The sequence below is a fragment of the Schistocerca serialis genome, chromosome 1 (genome assembly GCF_023864345.2).
Source record: "Schistocerca serialis cubense isolate TAMUIC-IGC-003099 chromosome 1, iqSchSeri2.2, whole genome shotgun sequence".
NCBI classification, from domain to species: Eukaryota; Metazoa; Arthropoda; class Insecta; order Orthoptera; family Acrididae; genus Schistocerca; species Schistocerca serialis.
Window position 1 is genome coordinate 643,696,860 of NC_064638.1, and position 18,043 is coordinate 643,714,902.

The 18,043-nt window shown below is 43.1% G+C and overlaps 1 pseudogene; it reads right to left on the bottom strand.

The window, feature by feature from the left end:
• Window positions 1-8,892: 8,892 nt before the first annotated feature.
• LOC126419989 (5S ribosomal RNA) lies at window positions 8,893-9,010 on the bottom strand (annotated as a pseudogene).
• Between the last annotated feature and the right edge of the window lie 9,033 nt (window positions 9,011-18,043).

The following is an 18,043-nucleotide window of genomic DNA, read 5'->3' on the forward strand; positions in this document are numbered from 1 at the left end:
TCATTATAATGGATTACATATATTGTATTCTACACACATCAAAAAAAGTTTTGCATCATCCAGATTCACAGAACTCCCGAAGACAGACGTTGCCTGTGGATATTGTATCACAGACACAGTCCCTTTGACTGTTCAGAGATGCCACTGAACCAGCCCAAAGATCTAAACAACCATGCACGAGCAGCGTCTATTAGACGGAGGGGGTCCGGCAGCCGATCAGTTCCCGTCATTCTACCAGGAAGGAGGTACACTACTCACGTTGTCTGTAGTTCAACCATGCCTAGATCGCGTCCGCATTGTTACTTTGTGCCACGAAGGGTTCTCAACAAGGGAAGTGTCCAGGCGTCACGGAGTCAACCAAAGCGATGTTGTTCGGACGTGGAGAAGATGGAGACAGGAACTGTCGATGACGTGCCTCGCTCAGGTCGCTCAAGGACTACTAGTGCAGTGGATGTCCGCTACCTACGGATTATGGCTCAAAGGAACCCTCACAGCAACGCCACCACGTTGCACAACGCTTTTCTTGTTGCCACAGGACGTCGTGTTACGACTGAAATTGTGCGTTATAGGCTCCACGATGCGCAGCTTCACTCCCGACGTCCATGGTGAGGTGCATCTTTGCAACGACGACGCCATATAGCGTCGAATTTCACCAGCAGAAACATTTGGTGATTTAAGTCAGGCAGCACAGGCTAAATGATTTTCATGACCACACACTGTGGTAACAGAAACGACATTTCAGCTAACAGTTCCAGCTGCACCATGTTAATTGTACGTTCGAAGGTTAACACCTTCCGATACTCCGGTTGGAACGATATAGCGAGCCAAAGGCTTGACCGTCCATCAACCCAACTACCTGGCTGCTCCGACGAACTTCCACTTCCATTTCGAGGTGACTGATCTCGACCTCCAACTGCCTGGCAATTTCTGTTTTCGCTGGTCGATTCCAACTCTCCTGCTCCATCATGGCTGCTTCACCGCAATGGTGACGCAAGATCCGTCTATTTGGAACAGCGCTGACGCCGGCACTTCCTGAGCTATCCAAGCCGATACCCAAACAAGCTGGGTAGTTGTGCCATGCGTGTCCCCGGAGACGCACTGAAGACTTGTCAGCTGCTGCCCATGGTGGCGTGGCGCTGGCTCCAAGATGAAGCTCCTTTTCAGTTCCCTACGCCAGACTGTAATTCGCTCTGACTGCCCGCCACTTCTCTCCCGCTGTGGCGCTGCACACGGCAACTTCCAAATGCATGCGTCCTCTGGTGCATCAAGGAAGTATGAGTAGCGATGGCGCGACCGCTATTATGCATTTCTAGTTCAAAGCACAGTTTCATAAAGGGGAGCATTTTTTTAAAGGAAGCCATTCCCAGATGTAGTCTTTTGTTGGATTATTACTCTGACGGCTTCCTTTCCTCTCATAGCATCTGCACTAACGACTGTGTAATAATTAGAAAGCTATCCCGGCACCGTTCCCGACATCTGCCGAGAATACGGACAGAACGTTGGGGCTGACGTAGCTCCGTTGAGTGTTGTGACGTGAGCGACTGACCGCTCTATGGTCTGACCTCTGCACTGCGCACGTACTCTTACAGTCAGCGGGCTCGGCAAAATTCCGACTTTCGCCTTCCGGAGGCCCTCCGGTTCTCTGAAAGGGCGAGCGAGCGCAGCCGCTGAGGCGGCAGGTCCTTGCGCCCGCTAATTGCCACCACAGGCGCCTTTCATCTCGCCGCTGCCACCGCTGCTGCTCGCCAGGCTGCGGACGTCACGGCAGCGAAGCTAGGCCTTGCCCTCTGTACCTGTAGAAAGAGCGTTCCTCAACGTCGGTACCATACGTCGAGGTGATTTCTAGGAATAAGAGGAAATTACCTAACAACCGACTACCAATCTACTACAGAACTACAAACAACGTACTAGCCGAATGCCAATTATGCTTCTGCAAACATGACACGAAAACGTCTGCCTTAAACGTAGAACACCTAAGGCGGTGGCGGAGGGGGGGGGGGGGGGGGGGGGGTTCGTTGAACCCACAAATTTTTTGTGTCCCCTACTTTTGCCCAAGTAACTTTCATACTACATATTCCCTTTGAGGTATTCTTTGTTGGCTATTTTATGAAACGTTAGTGTCAATCTATTTTATAGAAAATTCCTGCTTTGAAAGAAAAAAGAAATAAACTTATTATGGGTCCAACAAACCCTCCCCAAATGGCTCTGAGCACTATGCGACTTAACTTCTGAGGTCATCAGTCGCCTAGAATTTAGAACTAATTAAACCTAACTAACCTAAGGAAATCACACACATCCATGCTCGAGGCAGGATTCGAACCTGCGACCGTAGTGCAACAACCCCCCCCCCCCCCCTCTTAGGCTTCCATGCTATAGAAAATTTCACTTCGTAGGATTTCGTATTTCATATCTCTACAACAATGCAAGTTAGTTTCTTGTTGGTTGGTATTCTTGATATTCACAACAATGGGTTTACTTTCAGAGGAAGTGATTGTTGATGTCAGTCAGCTGTTATTTATCTTGTAAACTTGCAGTGAGTTAGTGCAGTTCCCTACTGTTCACACCCAGACTTAGAAATGACTAAAAGAATACGTGACTCGTCTTCAGAAAGAGTTCTGAATGAAATTTTAGATGAAAATTCTGACTCGGGGAGTGAAAGTGAATATGAGGATGGTGTTATGGAATATGATTCAGATCGGGAAAATGATGTGGATGTTACAGAAGATGAAGATAGCACAGCTTCAGGCAGTGACCATCAGGATGTTATTGTGGCCAAGTCTGGAAGAAGGTACGTAACCACACAGCCTAAAATTCCTCGGAGGTCTGTTGCTAATATAGTAAGAGAGCAGGCAGGAGTGACTCCAGCTGGTGTTTGCCATTCACCTGGAGAAGCCTTGAAGTTACTTCTTACGCCTGACATCATGGATGTTATAGTAAAACATTCAAATGAAGAGGCAGTTAGGCGAAATGTTACTTTGACTAATGAGAAATAATTGTATGCCTTTATAGGAATCCTGATACTTATGGGGGCAAATAAGGACAATTCTGTCAGTGTACTCGATCTTTGTTCAGACCTAATGAATCGGCCAGTTTACAAGGGTATTATGGCAAGAGAACGTTTCAAGGAACTTATTGTAAGAAGCGAAGCAGACAAATTCACAGTAATCCGTGATGTTTTCAACAAAGTGAATGATAGGTTTCCACTACTCTATGAACAAGGGGTCCACCTCACCATTGATGAGATGCTCAGCTTGCTTAGAGGGGGCTGCCCCTTCAAAGTATTTATGGATAAACCGGGCAAGTATGGCATCCATATATACATGACGTCCGATGCAGTTGACAGATACGTCTTGAATACGAACCCTATGCAGTTAATGTTCAGAATTTGTCGAAAGAAGAACGGGGTTCAGCAGCTGTCGTCAAACGTCTGGTAGCACCTGTGAAAAATACTGGTCGAAACATTTCTACGGACCGGTACTGCACATCGGTGTATTTGGCGGAAGAGTTATACCAAGACTACAAAATTACTACAGTAGGAACTCTCCAGTCAAACAGGAAGCATATTCCAGACATAATGAAGAACACGCCAAATTGAGAGCTATTTTCATCAATGTTCTTGTTCACAGACCCATCAACAGGTAGGCCTCCAGTAACTTTGGTGTCCTACATAGCAAAATAGAAACCAAGTAAAAACTTACTGATGTTGTCAACAATGCACCAAGATAAAGGCACTGTTGGAGGAGAGAAGAATAAAACCAAGATAAATGCGTATTATAATTCCACTACATCTACATCTACATGACTACTCTGCAATTCACATTTAAGTGCTTGGCAGAGGGTTCATCGAACCACAATCATACTATCACTCTACCATTCCACTCCCGAACAGGGCGCGGGAAAAACGAACACCTAAACCTTTCTGTTCGAGCTCTGATTTCTCTTATTTTATTTTGATGATCATTCCTACCAATGTAGGTTGGGCTCGACAAAACATTTTGTATTCGGATGAGAAAGTTGGTGACTGAAATTTCGTAAATAGATCTCGCCGCGACGAAAAACGTCTTTGCTTTAATGACTTCCATCCCAACTCGCGTATCACATCTGCCACACTCTCTCCCCTATTACGTGATAATACAAAACGAGCTGCCCTTTTTTGCACCCTTTCGATGTCCTCCGTCAATCCCACCTGGTAAGGATCCCACACCGGGCAGCAATATTCTAACAGAGGACGAACGAGTGTAGTGTAAGCTGTCTCTTTAGTGGACTTGTTGCATCTTCTAAGTGTCCTGCCAATGAAACGCAACCTTTGGCTCGCCTTCCCCACAATATTACCTATGTGGTCTTTCCAACTGAAGTTGTTCGTAATTTTAACACCCAGATACTTAGTTGAATTGACAGCTTGAGAATTGTACTATTTATCGAGTAATCGAATTCCAACGGATTTCTTTTGGAACTCATGTGGATCACCTCACACTTTTCGTTATTTAGCGTCAACTGCCACCTGCCACACCATACAACAATCTTTTCTAATTCGCTTTGCAACTGATACTGGTCTTCGGATGACCTTACTAGACGGTAAATTACAGCATCATATGCGAACAACCTAAGAGAACTGCTCAGATTGTCATCCAGGTCATTTATATAGATCAGGAACAGCAGAGGTCCCAGGACGCTTCCCCGGGGAACACCTAATATCACTTCGGTTTTACTCGATGATTTGCCGTCTATTACTACGAACTGCGACTTTCCTGACAGGAAATTACGAATCCAGTCGCACAACTGAGACGATACCCCATAGGCCCGCAGCTTGATTAGAAGTCGCTTGTGAGGAACGGTGTCAAAAGCTTTCCGGAAATCCAGAAATACGGAATCAACCTGGGATCCCCTGTCGATAGCGGCCATTACTTCGTGCGAATAAAGAGCTAGCTGCGTTGCACAAGAACGATGTTTTCTGAAACCATGCTGATTACGTATCAATAGATCTTCCCTTCGAGGTGATTTATAATGTTTGAATACAGTATATGCTCCAAAACCCTACTGCAAACCGAAGTCATTGATATAGGTCTGTAGTTCGATGGATTACTCCTACTACCCTTCTTAAACACTGGTGCGACCTGCTCAATTTTCCAATCTGTAGGTACAGATCTATCGGTGAGCGAGCGGTTGTATATGATTGCTAAGCAGGGAGCTATTGTATCAGCGTAATCTGAAAGGAACCTAATCGGTATACAATCTGGACCTGAAGACTTGCCCGTATCAAGCGAGTTGAGTTGCTTCGCAATCCCTAAGGTATCTACTTCTAAGAAACTCATGCTAGCAGCTGTTCGTGGAATTGATTCCATTGATCAAATGGCGTATATGTACACCTGCAAGAGGGGAACAAAGACATGGCCTCTATCTGTACTTTAGTCTCTCATCGACATTTATGCTATCAATGCAACCACCATATTCATCCAGCAACATCAAAGATGAAATGAAAAGAAACACAACAAACGGAAACTTTGTCTTCTGCAAGCTGGGATGGAACTAGTGAAATTGCAGGTAGAAGAAAGAAGTGTCAATGCAAGAGGGTTATCTAACCAAATTGTTCAATCATTGGAGACTATTCTACAAAAGAAAATCAAAGAAGTGTCAACAGAAGCACGTCAGCCTCCTGCAGGGAAAGGTCGGTGCCATATTTGTGTAAGAGAAACTAAAAGAAAGAAACAGAAGTACAACAATCTAAGTAAACCAAAACAGTATTGTGGACAGTGTCATAAACATGTGTGTAACACACATTCAGGAAAAATTGTGAAGTGTGTCTCTTGCCTTGAAGTTGAGGACTCAGAGTAGTCTATTGTATATGAACACATCTGTATTTTGTATTGTAATATGTCAATTTTTTATTCACTCATTCCAATACTTATAACAATTAACAACATTTATAAACCGATGCCTTAGTTAAAATACATAAACCATTTTGAAAGTTGTAATTTTTCGTCAGTAAACTTACTTAATACCTGTGGGCTCGCCGAACCACCCCCCCCCCCCCCCCCCCCTTAGGCATCCAAGTTAGCTGTTTAATCGGAGTGCTTCGTTGTTGGTCGTCCACTCTTCTATTTCTTATTGCCTCTCGTACATATTGTATATTATCTGTCTCTCCATATAGCTTAACCCCATTTTTCTAAGAATTTAGTACCTCTTGCACCATTTTACATTGTCGAACGCTTTTTTTCAGATCGACAAATCCTATGAACTTGTCTTGATTTTTCGTTAGTCTTCCTTCTATTATCAACCACAACGTCAGAAATTGCCTCTCTGGTACCTTTACCTTTCCTAAAGCCAACTGATCGCCATCCAGGACATCCTCAATTTTGTTTTCCATTCCTCTGTATGTTCAAAATAGTTAAGGCTTTCGTGGCTACTTGTTGACAAACTGCCTATTGGCTTCTGTCTCGGGTTCTTCGGCCGACGTTCATCTAATGATTTTACTGATATTTCGCCAGCACGAGTGGCTGGCATTGTCAAAGGTTCACCACCGGCAGTGGAGGGTGAATCTTTGACAATGCCAGCCACTCGTGCTGGCGAAACGTCAGTAAAATCATTAGATGAACGTCGGCCGAAGAAGCCGAGACAGAAGCCAATACGCAGTTTGTCCTCTGTATATTATTATTGTCAGCAACTTGGACGCATGAGCTGTTACGCTGATAGTTCAATAGTTCCCGCACTTGGCACCTCTTACAGTCTTCGGAATCGTGTGGATGATATTTTTCCGAAAGTCAGATGGTACGTCGCCAGACTCACACATTCTCCATACCAATTTGAATAGTCGTTTTCTGCTACTTCCCTCAATGATTTTAGAAATTATGATGGATTGTTATCAATCCCTTCTGCCTTATTTGACCTTAAGCTCTCAAAAGTCCTTTTAAATTCAGATTCTATTACTGCATCACCTATCTCTTCTAAATCGACTCCTGTTTCTTCTTCTATCCATTAGACAAGTATTCCTCCTCAAAGAGGCTTTCAGTGTACTCTTTCCATCTATCCGCTCTCTCCTCTGCGTTTAACAGTGGAATTCCTGTTGTACTCTTAATGTTAGCACCATTGCTTTTAATGTCGGCGGAGGTGGTTTCACTTTCTTGTATGCTGAGTCAGTCATTCCGACAATTTCTTTTTCAATTTCTTCACGTATTACATACAGCCACCTTGGCTTCCCTACACTTTCTATTTATTACATTCCTCAGCGAGATATATTTCTGTATTCCTGAATATCCCTGAACATTTTTCTACTTCCTTCTTTCATCCCAAACTGAAATATTTCTTCATTACCCACGGTTTCTTCGCAGTTACGTTCTTTATACCTATGTTTTTCTATCCATCTTCTGTGATTGCCCTTTTTATATGTCCATTCTTCTTTAACTGTACTGCCTATTGAGCTGTTCCTTACTGTTGTGTCTACAGCCTTAGAGAACTTCAAGCGCATCTCGTCATCCCTTAGAATTTCTGTATCCCACTTCTTTGCGTATTGATTCTTAGTGAGTAATCTCTTCAACTTCAGCCTACTCTTCATCAGTACTACATTGCGGTCTGAATCTATATCTGCTCCTGGGCACGCCTTACAATCCAAAATCTGATTTCGGAATCTCTGTCCAACCATGATGTAATTAACTGAAATCTTCCCGTATCGCCCGGTCTTTTCCAAGTATACCCCCTCGTCTTCTGATTCTTCGGCAGAGTATTCGATGTTACTAGCTGAAATTTATTACAGATCTCAATTTGTCTTTCTCCTCCCTCATTTCTTGTCCCAAGCCCATATTCTCCTGTAACCTTTCTTTCTACTTCTTCCCCTACAACTGCATTCGAGTCCCCAATGGCTATTAGATTTTCATTTTCTTTACGTACTGTAGTACTCTTTCAGTATCTTCATACATTTTCTCTATCTCTTCATCTGCAGCTTGCGACGTCGTCATGTATACCTGAACTATCGTTGTCGGTGGTGCTTCGGATAAGAACAACACTAACTCTGAACTGTTCACAGTGACACACTCTCTGCCCTTCCTTCCTATTCATAACGAATCCTACTCCCGTTATACCATTTTCTGCTGCTGTTGGTATTACTCTATACTCAACTGACCAGAAATCCTTGTCTTATTCCGATTTCACTTCACGGACTCCTAATTTAGCAGCCCAAATTTCTCGCCAGGTGCAGTGCCGTGGTTTCGCTGATACCTGACGTCTCACCAGCAACGTCCACCGCCATAAAGTCACAGTGGAGGCAGGGGGCATCAGACATCCAGCAAGGGTTCCGTGATAGGTCCTATTCTCTTTTTATTGTATGTAAATGATGTGGTATGAGAGCTGTGCTACTGCAAATACCAAATGAACGCTGATGACCTCCAGTTGTATATATGTGCAGAACCAATAAACCTGAAGACAGTCATCGAGATTCTCAGTGCCGACCAGTGTGCATTATCAAAATGGGCGCAGCAATAGGGTGAAAGCTCAACCGATCGAAAACACAAGCGGTGCTGATTGGTCATTCTAGGCTCATTATTCCGAAATATCAGGTATCCGTACCGTATGTAACCCCAAGTAGGATGAATATCAATTTCTCTCCTTCACGAACAGAGAGTCCGGGAGTTATAACAGATGAAAACCTAAATACGAGTGAGCACGTAACTGCAATGTGCAAGAAGGCATCAGCACCTTTCCGTGCCCTACAAACTAAACTAAACAACTCCTGAACAAGCCATGAAGGCCGAACGATAGCGACCGGCCGCCGTGTTATCCTCAGCCCACAGGATTTATTGGATGCGGATATGGAGGGGAATATGGTAAGCACACCTCTCTCCCGGCCGTATGTCAGTTTACGAGACCGGAGCCGCTGTTTCTCAATCAAGTAGCTCCTCAGTTTGCCAACAGCGCTCGGCAGCCAGGATGGTCACCCATCCAAGTGCTAGCCCAGCCCGACAGCGCTTAAATTCGGTGATCTGACGGGAACCGATGTTACCACTGCGGCAAGGCCGTTAGTCTTCCGTGCCCTACAAAAATATAAAAATTCTTCTCTCTTGATATGAAGCAGAAACTTGTACAAACACTTGTACTTCCAGTTTTTGATTACAGTGATGTTATACTGCAAGACCTTTCTGAGGAAACTGGATATGAATTCCTGTGTTCATCATATTTGTGATGTTTGACTATTTGATCACTTTTTACCATTATATGCAACGATAATGCGGCAACAAGAGCAGAGACGTCTTTACACCCTAACTGTACTATCAATGAAAACTGTCCCTCAAATCTATCCTCGATCTTAACGCTCTTCTATGAACAATATGGCTGAAACAGCCATTACTATCAGAGGAAAATCCCTTCTGTCCCGATCTATCGTTCAGCCACTTTCTCGAAGTTTCTGAATAGCAGGAACCAGACGCTGTAATAATGTCTCGCCTTATATCAGAGAACTGAAAAACTTCGCGAGCTTTAGAAGCCAGTTAATGATACCTTTACTAAAGCAATAACAAGTATTACCATCGTCCCCGTATGCACTCATTGCGCTTCTTCATCCCTCTTTCCAACATAATGTTTCTCATTTCCCAGAATTCTTAGCCGATGCAGTCTCCTTAAATTTCCTTTTACCCAGAACTCGCTATATCAGAAGACATCTGTTGTGTACATTTATAAATTTTTCGTACTTCTGCTACTATCATTATTCTTATACTGCGAGAAATAGCTTTACGTTCATAGCCAGTAATATTTACTCACGCAGCCATCTCAGACACTCAAATCATTCACGTACTAACTGTCACATTAAAATAGTTATTTCTATGGTAACTACTATGTTAAAAGGGTACTGTATGTGTGAACCTCTGGTCCGATCTAAGAGAAGGTCTGATGGTCATAATCAGATGACGTTAAGTACACGAATAAATTGAAACCCTTTCTATTACGCCTATGTAAACGTAAACAATAAACGATTCAACGAATGAGACGAAACTAGGGAATGAACTGCGCGACTTAACCGACCGACTGGGGTGGAGCACGGTGCCTCCGGCAGTTTTATGACCTTTACAGTGTGCCTCCACGCCTAAAATTGTAGTCCGCGTTGCCAGGCATACAGCACACCTTTTCTCACCTACCCCTACTGTGTCTTTAGGTTGGGGTTAGGACATTTTAAGCTCTACGGTTGTCCTCTCCGCGTGGCACTAACATGAAGAGACAGAGTTCAACGTCTCTCTCCACGACGGCATCGTATAAGCACAAATTTTGAACACAAACGCGTTTTCGTAATAGCCATCTCCATTTTGGCAGTTTTAATTGAAGAGATAAATGGTAATAACGTAATAGTTCTGACACCATTGTCTGATATTCCTATCTTTCTACAATAACAAGTCCCTCGGCCACACGTTCGTGAGGATACTTGGCTCCTTGCGGTAGCGCCACCTGCAAGCGGTTACTGTGGAGAGTGCTGGGAGCAGCCGTTTCTTGTGAGCCTAGACCAGGCAGACGTCAAAGTACCTATAAACATCCCCCTGCGATCAGCTGACGGAGGAACGGGAGTGTGTACCGACGAGTGCGGCTGAGCTTCCAGAAACGGAAATCTTTTGTCAATGGTTTCACAGCCTTCCAGAGAATATTAAACACAAGCAGACTGGGGATCCTGCACTGCCTGTCTTTGGTCCGAACAGGTGTGATTCATAAGGATATTTCTTCAGAGCTCGCAGGCGGCGAACCTCGTATGGTAGTGTAACTGGTTAGACACTGAGGCTTGTGTTTATGTATTTGTCACCACTGAGAGCGTTTGGCGTTAGTTTTGTACGACTCAATCGTGAGAAGTGTTGTACCGACAACGTTTTATCCTGATACGTGCTGTATTTAACTGATTCAGTATTCTGGACCACAGTAGTGGGCAGGTAGTGGTACGTGAAAATTTTATATATATTGTATTTTAAGAAATATCTTGCAATGATTAGTAGTTAGATCTTACAAGTAATTTTATATTTGCCGGGTGGTCTCTGGTGTTTTAGAATCTAAGTGGGACTCCTCATGATACTAAGCTAATGGGCTGCAGTTTTAAGTTGTTTCATTGGTAAGCTTGTTAAATGTAGAACCTTGGTCTGAGTGCGTTTCGTTTTGAGGCATATTTTCTTGTATATAATAATCATTTTGTGAAGTGTGGTTTATGAATTTGTGAATTCATTCTGAAGAGTCTGACTTGGAGTTGGAACTGGGTTATAATATCCATATCTGAGGTTTTGTTGTTACGGTTGTTATGCGAAATAGAGGTGATGTACGTCGTTGTGCCGGTGTAAGAAGCTATTCAGATATAAGCGAGGGTAGCTTGGAAGTGTTGTAGGTAGTTGTGTTTTAGTTGTCTGGTCACGGTTTGAGTAGTAGATGAAGGAGTAGTTAGGAGTTGTATTTACTGATCCTAGATAAGGTTAAGTTTTCTTTGGCATCATGAGTCTTACAGTTATTATTTCTGATCATGGCCGAGCGCAAAGCTATGTATATTGTTACATTGCTTGAATTTATTTTATTACTACTGTAAGGATAACTCTGCTACACGTTTTTTTAGGACGAAAGTAAATTTGTCAATATTGGTCACTCCCGAGTAATGGCGCTCGGTGAACCTTGAAACACACGTAGACAAAAACTGCTACAGTACGGTACAGAAGGCAACGGGAAGAAGTACGCAATGAGATGAACAGAAATGACACTTTCATTCAAAGGCAGGAACTACATTGAAGTCACCGCAATTTATGACGGTCCGCTGGACACTAAAAAAGACGGGATTTGGTTTATAGGACATGTAAACACTGAGGATAACAGTCCTTGACTACAATGTTGGTAAGCAGTTCTGCTCAATTCCTCCACCAGAGCGGTTCAGAACTGCTGGACGGTCGCTCCTGAAAGTGCACATGCTACAGTATGTCTCTCCAACGCATCTCACACGAGCTTGATAGGTTTAAAGTTAGGGATTTGGGCAGGCCACTCCGTTCGCCACAGATTCCATTATTCGATGCTGTCGCCTATCGTCACCCACAAAAATGAAATCAGGATGGTGTCACATAACACAGACTGGTGAGCGCACTGCGTTCAAAAATTTGGAGGTGAGTACGCTCACGCAGCGTTATGCCTCTCCTAAAATATGCTTCCTGCACCACCGATTATGTTCGATAATGCATTACATGTGGCATGTACGTCCAGAAACACTACTCAGACTGAATCTGCTCTCATCCGATAAAAGAATGTGATCCCACTGTTCGTTGCTCCATATGCTATGCTTGCAACACCAATAACGATTTTAAGTAGTTTATACTGTGTGATTATGTGTATGTGAAATAATGTTTAGAAATAATGAAACTTTGTAAAACGTGTATCTTCAGTAAGAGAAATTGTACTTTGAATGCTGGTTCATGCTTAGCGAACTTGTGTTGTATAGTGTAAAAGGTGTAGGGAACACCCTCCGCCACGGAAGTGGCTTGGCGAGCGTTAACGGGTGGATTTGGCGGTCTATCTGGGCCGCTACGGGGTGAGCACGCTACGCAGTCAGTGGCTAGCCGTTGTACGGTTAACATCCAGTGGCCAAGAGAGACATTTGAAAACCAATTTATACTGAAATTTCCTCGGATGTGGTTTCGGCTGTCGTATGGTGTTCTTGTTACTATGGAATTGCTCTATAATGAGGATAATACGTAATCAAGAAAACTTTATAAAGAGCATTCAGCACCAAGAGTGTGAGACCAGATAGCCGCCACGTACTTGCCACTGCTATTGCGCCACTGCCCCGCCAACTTCAGGAACTCGGATGTCTATCATAGTATGGACCAGTATGTTTGTGTGAATGTTTTTCAATAATAATCCCAGTGGTATAAACATGTGTTCGAATCTTAAAATTGTCCTGATTATGAAACCAATGCAGGGTCCCATCGTACATGCGCAGAAACCGAGTATCCTGTTTCTATCTAATTACGAACAACTTAAATGGGAAGGAACACATAGAAAATGTTGTGGGGAAGACTAACCAAAGACTGCGTTTTATTGGCAGGACACTTAGAAAATGTAACAGACCTACTAAGGAGACTGCCTACACTACGCTTGTCCTTCCTCTTTTATAATTCTGCTGCGGGGTGTGGGATGCTTACTAGATAGGACTGAAGAAGTACATCGAAAAAGTTCAAAGATTTTGTATCGCGAAATTTGGGTGAGAGTGTCACAGAAAAGATACAGGATTTGGGCTGGACATCATTAAAAGAAATGCGTTTTTCGTTGGAACGGAATCTTCTCACGAAATTACAATCACCAACTTTCTCCTACGAATGCGAAAATATTTTGTTGACACATAGGAAGAAACGATCACTACGATAAAATAAGGGAATCTGAGCTCGTACGCGGGCTATACGAGATTGGAATAATAGAGAATTGTGAAGGTGGTTCGATGAACCCTCTGCCAGGCACTTAAATGTGATTTGCAGAGCATCCATGTAGATGTAGATTAAGAATGGTTTGATTCTGTACTTAAGGTGCTAAAGTTCAGTGCCAAAGTGTGTAGTGTTATCGTAAAAATACCTGCTTCACACGTATTGAATAAGGCACACAATTGAACCTATATGAAAAGTAATTTTGCTTTAATAATTACTATGAACTATTTTCTGAAGTTAATTGACCTTAATATTTGAATTACTTCCTTTAAAGTATGAACATGTTAACTACTTTAAGTGTAGTTAGAAAGCAATAATGGCAAATATCATTTTGTTTCTGAAATAATCAAAGAATTTGCCTGTAAAGACAGTTTCAGTTTATGGGCCCCCAACTATATTCTTTTCTACTATAAGAAAGATAAACTAAATACTGCTTTTGCTAAAGAAATCTGAAGCATTTCCATAAGAGTGTGAGTATAAAAAGTGTCTGTGTAAAGTTCTTTAACTTCATTTGCGGTTTCGGTATGTTAGTTAAACCAGGACTCTGGTCGTGCCCTATTTTAGCCTCGTGAGGGCTTTAGTAACATCTTATTGCTGAGTTAGCAATTGATTGCAACAGTAACTATTTTTACTATGAGTGAAATAACTTTTATAATTCCTGTGATTGCTGATTTGTGTAAATAGTAACTACTGCCACCCACTACTCAGTTCGTCCGGTAGTAGTGTGTATTCATTGCACTATTCAGAAGGAGTATTAATGAAAGTCATCTTGGTAGCTCACATTCAATTTTCTTGAAACATAATGTTTCAAATTGTGATTCCTAATTAGGCTGGCGACCGTTTAATATTGCATTTGTATGAATGTCAATACTAGTATTACCTCCAAAGTAAAGTGTTTCAGTTTTCTATTAATTTCCACTTACACGAAATCAATGTTTCGATACCTTCTGTCGATCGGGTACACACACGGTAAAATAGATACAAAAATCCTCACAGAGGGTAACACTAAACTGCGAGCATAGCGCTATACTTGCGGTAAACGTGCAGCCCGCTTGTTATACGTGGCTCCCCTGTGACAGGACTAAAAGTTCCGTTACTAGGGAAATACTGTGTTATACTCTTATGCTCCTCGCACCACTGCAGTCGATGCTGCTGAAAAGCGGGTGTCAATGGAACACAATGTACTTGTCGTCAGGCAAAGAGACCCACCTCCCCCCTTTCAGCCGTCGTGCCTCTGTGAAGTTAGAGACTGCATGCCTTGTTATCCCGCTACAAGTGGTTGCAATTACACCCGCTTTTTGGTGTGGCTCCCTTCCTGCCTGTTGCACAACGTAGCGGTCGTCAGCTGCTGCAGTTGACCTCTTCTCCTTCGGGCAGCCAGTCGCTGTGGCCGAGCGGTTCTAGATCCTTCGGTCTGGAACCGCGCTGCTGCTACGGTCGCAGGTACGAATCCTGCCTCGAGCATGGATGTGTGTGATGTCCTTTAGGTTAGTTAGGTTTAAGTAGTTCTAAGTCCAGGGGACTGATGACCACAGATGTTAAGTCCCATAGTGCTCAGAGCCACTTGAAATCCTTCGGGCAGCAGTGCCGCAGTGCGGAACGCTCCCCATGCACGTGCAACAATGCTGGGAGCAATACTAAACGCTTGAGGCCGTACACGTCATACTTCGTTCCGCTTGCAGTTTCCCGATGACGTGAGGTTATCGAAATGAGGTCTCCGGGCCATTTTATAATGGAGAACACCACCACACTGCACTGTTACTGCTGGGTGATTGACACACTGTCTTGTCCGATTCCCTCAACTGCTTCGTGTTGCGGAGCCAGCCCCATTCGGCGCTATAGACACACTAATCTCGTGCCATGCGATGTCCAGTTTTTTGCGCGCGACTGGGAGAAACCTTGCAACATGTTCCCACACTTTCATTCATTTCGACAGAGTAGTTAATGTGTTATGTTACTTTACATATCTCGCCTTTCAGTTTTGCAGAACAATATGCTGTATATATTTTGTTTTCCTGTAGGTGATTCCTTATTCTTGAAGAGGTAGGGAGCTGGTAGGAGAGTGGTAAGGTGCTGGGAAAATTAAATGGTATTTAAATAATACATTAATTTTAAACAAAACAGCCTTTTAACAGCAACGGATAACAATTCATGTGGGAGAGTCAACAAATTTTAGCAAAGCTTTCGGCCATGAACACATAAGTACAATTTTAAAAATTTTACAGAAAATCTGTACGATTACAGCATCGCCTAAAATAAAATATAGAAGCGAGTGAAGACAACGTTAGCACTTCGTGACCAACAGCGTTAGTGTAGGCGTTAACATCAACAACAATAATAATAATTATAAACATCAGTAACTAAATTAACGGAAAAGTTGCAATCGGTTTGTTACAGAAGAGTTCACTAGATCACAAGAAGGCCCACATATTTCTATAAACTTAATCCAAATGTCCAGTTACTTGCGAACAGGATAAGTGAGATCTCTCAAAATGTTAAACATACTATTCTTATGCTGGGGCAGCAGAGGGTGACCAACGTGCAACACAACAGTTGGAGAGCACACTCAAATGTAGTGGAACAGTGAACAATTTATACTAATGTGCGAACATGACATTAGCTGGTCAACTGTCTTACCGGGTCGTAACATACCTCTGTCCAATGGTGCGCAAAGGACTGAACAGAGCACAGAGGTCCATCTTGTTCACTATTCTTTTTGTTTTACTTGAATTAGCTGTGAACTCAGTTCCACTCGCAGTCATATAGTGCCATTCAGCAACACCCCCTTCTGAGTTCCTCTTTAATTCAATACAATAATAGTTCACACCAATAAGTGGGGGAGGTTTGCCGAGCATGATAAATAGAAAAACCAAGGAAGTTTTAGGGTGATTATTCGGGCATGCAGCTCCATAGACAATATAAACACTCGGAGCTTGTAAGGGCTATTAAGAAAATGGCTCTGAGCACTACGGGACTTAACGTCTGAGGTCATCAGTCCCCTAGAATTTAGAACTACTTAATTCTAACTAACCTAAGGACATCACACACATCCGTGCCCGAGGCAGGATTCGATCCTGCGAAAAGGCGATTAAAAGCCACGCCTCTCAGCAGTGTGACAATAGAATGCCAAAAATGCCAATAGTAAATGTAATGATTCACTCATATTTACCACAAGTTGCGAAACGTCCTAAAAATGGCTAGAGATTACCCAATACAGAATTAAACGAGCACATACATGCCTCACAATGTAACATGCCAGCCACAGGAAAATCACTCCCCCACTAGGAAGGTAACCATGATGTCTGGGGCCACAATACTTGTTTATCAAATTGGAAATTGCTGTTCGTAGTCGTTAATGGGCACTGATCATAAAATCTACAGTCCTGAGGTGAGACGGATTCCCAAGCCAAGTCTGCTTCCTTCAAATGTTTTAGTGGCTAACGGTCTGAATTCCAGCCTGTGTCTCGGTGCAACAACACAAATGGAAGCCAAACTGCCAACTTCATTCGATATTCAGCCCATAGGGTGTTAAAACATTTGCAGTAGTCACGGACCCCAAACTGTACACAATTCTGCCGACAAGACAAGACACTCGTATGAACTGTAGAGTTTTATACATTTCCTCTCGGCTACTATTGATAAAAGCGACAGGCCCCGATATGGAATGTGCATGGCTCAGCTCTCCCCCACATAAGTTGCAACAGGTGGGGCAGGGGTGATAAAGTGTCAAGGGCCCTCCAGCATCCTAGTTACCTCTGGTGGTGTACTTTAAAACGGGCTAATATTAGATACGTGCGATGGTAATTTTACTAATGGATAGGTTTTGTATCACGAAACTCACTTGGGAAGCCATCTTGACAATTTAGTATGGTTGCACAAACCGTGACATTGTCTTACAAGTGACCTCCTTTCCTCATTTGCCTTGCACTCAGAAGTTCTTTAGGAAGATTAGGTCTGCTGTCCGTAGTGAAGTCGGACACCTACTCATCAGGCAGCCTCCCTTCAGTGTGCAAGTCTGGGATCGACTCTCAAACGTTGGTTTGACGCTACATGACCTAGAAACGAACTCTCCTTTCGAGCCATGTTGATTTAAGATGTTTTTACTGCCAGCCCCACTTCACGTATATGGCAAAGAACTTGATCTTTATTGTTCAGGTGTTTGATAAAGGTTTTGCTTTAAGCCACGATATAATCCAAGTAGTTATAGATACATTTACATTTTAGATCACACAGCAGAATATCTAAGAGTCACTGCCATGTGGCTGCTCCTGTAGCCAGGCTGAATGGAACATGGTTATACTCAAAGAGATATCAATCTTTTCAAACCACTGTCAGTGGCTTAGACTCTTCTGTGAGAGGTAGCTGATGGAAGGCAATGCTCATGTTGAGAATGGTGAAGTACTACACGCCGGAAAACCACGTGAAGCAAATGTTCAGATGGGGCAGTGGTACTAATTCCTGACTAACTGTCTGATTGACAGCCCAATAGTCAAACACTGGACGGTATCCTTGTTAACGGGGTTTGGGTAACAAGATAATGGGCATTGCAAAGGGGGATACTAAAAGCCAGATTGCTCCATCATCCAAAAGTTGGTCGCTAATTTTCCTCAGTTTCCTCTCTTGGACGATAACAAGCGATA